Raw genomic sequence first — 4,344 nt, 5'->3', positions numbered from 1 at the left:
TTTTTTTTTCTGGTTTGAGTCTTTTATTTATTTTATGTTTTATTATTATGTTCAATTAGCCAACATATAGTAAATCATTAGTTTTTGATATAGTGTTTAACCATTCACTAGTTTCATATAATACCCAGTGCTCCTCACCACACATATTCTTTTGAAGCTGTTTCAAACAATAGAAATGGAAGGAAAATTTCCAGACTCATTCTATGAGGACAGCATTACCTTGTCTCCAAGACCAGAGAAAGACCGATCAAAAAGGAGAATTACAGACCAATTTCCCTGATGAACATGGATACCAAAATTCTCACCAAGATACTAGCCAATAGATCCAACAGTACAGTAAAAGGACTATTCACCACAACCAAGTGGGATTTATTCCTGCGCTGCAGGGGTAGTTCAACATTTACAAACCAGTGTGCACATCTACCTACACCTGGTAAATTAATTACTGAAAAAGGAAAATCACAGGCCAATATAATGAAATATTGATGCAAATATTCTTTTTTTTTTTAAGATTTTATTTATTTATTCAACAGAGAGAGAGACAGCCAGCGAGAGAGGGGAACACAAGCAGGGGGAGTGGGAGAGGAAGAAGCAGGCTCATAGCGGGAGAGCCTGATGTGGGGCTCGATCCCATAACACCGGGATCACGCCCTGAGCCGAAGGCAGACGCTTAACCGCTGTGCCACCCAGGCGCCCCTGATGCAAATATTCTAAATAAGTTATCAGCAGAGATGGCAATATCCGATTAATATATTGATACACCATGACCATATGTGATTTCTTCTAAGAATACAAGTTGTGTCCAAATTAATAAACCCTTTAATATAAGACATCATATTAATAGATCACTAATAAAAATTATACTATCTCAACAGATCTTCAAATATCCTTTGACCAAATTGCAAGTAAAGTCCTAATAAAAACCACATAAAATAGAAACAGACCAAATCTATTTATAACATGGTAACACACTCTATGTCATACACGTATGAGTCAGTCCCACAGCCGGGAAATCAGATAATGGGGTGAGGAGGGGGGATATTTCCCCAAGATCAGGAATAGGTGAATGTAACCTTAAATCCATCACTGCTTCACATCATTCTGCAAGTATTGGACAATGCAACTTAACAAGAAAAATCGCTGGTTAGATATTATCACTGATGAAAATAAACAGGTATTCATTCCAAAAGATCCAAATGGATGATATGGCCTAAGATACACCAGTGCTGGTGCAAAAGTGACAGAAGAAATTTCCCAATAAGCAAAAAGAATAGGAATTGCTAGTGGGATCTAAAGAGAAAATGGCACAACACTGGAGACTTCTAGGAATAGGTAAATGACCAAAGATGGGGACACCTGATTCTACAGATTCCAGGTATGAGAAGAGCACTGTGGAAGTGTCATCTCTAGTCCATGAACTCCAGTGCAAAGAAACACTGTGTTCCAACCTGATGGGGGAAAAGACATTTCTGTGTCCTTTGACATCATTTGTCTGGGATGGGGCTCTTGTGAGTGACTTTGGAGATAGAAGGGAAAGAGGAACCCTCATTCCCAGACAGTGACCCTGCATGGACCTGAAGCCATGGTAGCAGCAGGAACAGCAGAAACAGAAGCCACAGGCTGTGGCTAAGCAGTGCTGGGATGACCCTCCCGGCAGATGAGAAAGAGGTTCTGGTCTCAATTTCCACAAACCTGGGACTTGGATGAGCCCTGACATGCTGTCACAAGAGGGGCAATGAAGACCAACTTCAGACCTCAGGCCAGTGATGGTCTGGGAGCCAGAGCTGTCAGATGGAGCCAGAGAATGGATCAAGGTCCCCAGAGGGTCTAACCATCATAATAGATGATGATTTGGGGGTCCATTCTCAGGAGCTGTTGATACCAGAACACATATTGGACAGTCCTGATGAGTCCTGACTCAGACACTGCTGGATTCTGTGTCCTTGCTTCTTCTCTGATCTGTCATTGAATCTGTCCCAAGTGCAACCTGTTACTGGCACCCAGGAATTTCTGCTCAATTTGAGAAAATCACTTAAATTCTTGCTGCCAAAGATGGGTTTTGGGAGCAAAATTTAAGACATGTGGAAAGACTTTGTAGGCAAATCTCCTTAAAGTGGGTCTCAGACACCATTTTATACCAAACGAACAGGAAAGCTGCTGAGTTGTCCAAGAAGAGGGCCGTGATGGGAGCTCCACTGCTGTGGGGAAGTAGATTTTTGTCTCACTTCCCCACAGGCCTGGAGCACTGTGTCGTTCTGTGAGGTTACTATCAAATGACTGGCAATAATAATCAGCTTCATCCTCAGCCTGGAGCCCAGTGATAGTCAGGAAGGCTGAACTGCCAGACTTGGTGCCAGAGAATCGATCTGGGACCCCAGAGGGTCTGTTACCATCATAACCGACGAGGAGTTCCGGTGTCATTCCTGGGAGCTGTTGGTACCAATTTACACCATAACCACCTCCAATGTTGGAGCTGCTTCCAGTGCAGGAGATGGTGACCCTCTGGCCCAGGGCACCAGACAAGGAGGGTGGCTGAGTCAAGACAGACTGGGCCCAGGACCCTGCAAGTGGAAGAGACACAGAGAGGGTGATGCTGAGATCTACGGACAAGAGGAGGAGCAAGGTCACCACATGTCTATGCAGGGCCCCTTCCCCTGTCCCTGCATCCAGTCACCTGTGCAGTGAATGAGGAGGGTGAAGAGGAGAGGGGACCAGGCCATGGTGGAGACCATCACCAGTCCTGCCCTCTGTGGCCCCTCAGCTGAGCAGAGTCTCCCCTAATCTCTCAAATCCCCTCTTCATTCTCTGAGAGGGGGAGGGCCCATCCATGCAAATGAGACCTCAGCTCTCTGACCCCTCATGGGCCCTGGGTCAGGTCCCTCTGCCTGAGGATGTCAGGGGGTGGGCACAGGAGTATCTGTGTGTGGCCAGGGGGTGGAAAGGTCCCAGCTGTGAGTTCTGAGCAGTGGCAGAGCAGTGGCAGGTGGCAGGTCCCTGCTCAGATAAACAGTTAACCCTTAGAAATGGGTCCTGAGTGTAACCTCGAGTCTACACCCAGATATGGCATTGTGTGAAATGGTGAACAGAGCACATCAGAGATACCTCCTGCCTCCCCACTGCTCTGTCCACTGTTCCTTGCATTAGGGGAAGGACAGGTGTCCCTTTATGTGGCCTCCCTTAACCTTAGGAGAGACCATATGTTCTACTCGGAGTCTTCAGTGTGAGTCTGTCCACAGCTCCCTTGTCTGTTCATGGGTCGGGACTGAGGTGGTGTCTCTACACAAATTCCTCTTTGGTTACTGCTAAGTCCAGAGCAGTGACGGATCCCCATGGACACATGGCCCCTTCTGTGTAAGATGCCGCATTCTTTCCTCTCATGTGACCCCCAGATGACCATGGGTCCTCTTTCCTATGAACTTTCCACAGCACTGAGGGGAGAGGGACCCTCCCTCTGGCAATGGAAGGGTATAGGAAGAGTCCACGTAGGCATCCCTAATGGGTTATACTGGGTGAAACTTCTTAGTGTATCAATTTCCCCTCACACCTGAGCATCACCATCATCTGCATCGTTTTGAACACAGTGACTCACGCCTAGAAATGGCTTCTGCAAGGACAGAACACTGGTCTACAGGCAGCTGGGGCAAATGATGTTTTTGGAGCATTTTACTTAAAACTTTGAATACCCTGAGCCGGGTCTTTTCTCAGGAGATTGAGATGTGGTGGCTGTGAGGATCCACATACCAAAGAGTTGGTTTGAGGAAAATAGAGTCCATACTTCAGAATGAGAGCTGTGGGGGCTAATTAAAACTGAGAACAATATATGCTGCGTCTGAACATATAGCACTATCCATCATGATTTTGCACAAAAGAAAAAAAAGGACTTCATTGCAAAAGAAAAAAAAGGAAGAAAATTAAAACAAAAACAAAAACAGGGTTTCATTTACCAAAATAAAATAAGCATACGTTTTTATAATTAGAAAAATTCTGAAATTATACTCACTAGACTTAATGAATTAGTTTAGTTTGGTGAGTTGTTTAGATGAAAAAGAACCACCTCTCAGTATGCTCAGCTCCATGTGTGAGTGTGGTACGACGTACTTGCGTTACTTCGAGACTTTAAATGCACCAAAATGCTTAAATTGATTAGTGAAAGTCTAAGGTCATTAGTTAAAATTATTCCATGAATTTAACTGAAAGAAAAACTATACTTTTTTGAATTTTGTATTTAGAAGGGTTTATCTTTGGAAATATCTGTTTGTTTATAAGCCTTGTTGTTTAATTTTTGGGGAAAAAATCATGCAATAGACATTGTTGTTCATTATTAGGTGAAATTGGTTCTTACAA

General features: G+C 44.2%; 1 pseudogene; it reads right to left on the bottom strand.

The window, feature by feature from the left end:
* Positions 1 to 2,421, bottom strand: part of LOC103678182 — a 42,929-nt pseudogene extending 40,508 nt beyond the window's left edge.
* Between the last annotated feature and the right edge of the window lie 1,923 nt (positions 2,422 to 4,344).

The sequence above is a fragment of the Ursus maritimus genome, unplaced genomic scaffold (assembly GCF_017311325.1).
Source record: "Ursus maritimus isolate PB19 unplaced genomic scaffold, ASM1731132v1 scaffold_20, whole genome shotgun sequence".
NCBI lineage: Eukaryota > Metazoa > Chordata > Mammalia > Carnivora > Ursidae > Ursus > Ursus maritimus.
Note: the sequence above shows the minus strand (reverse complement) of the source record. Positions and strands in the feature narration are given on the sequence as shown.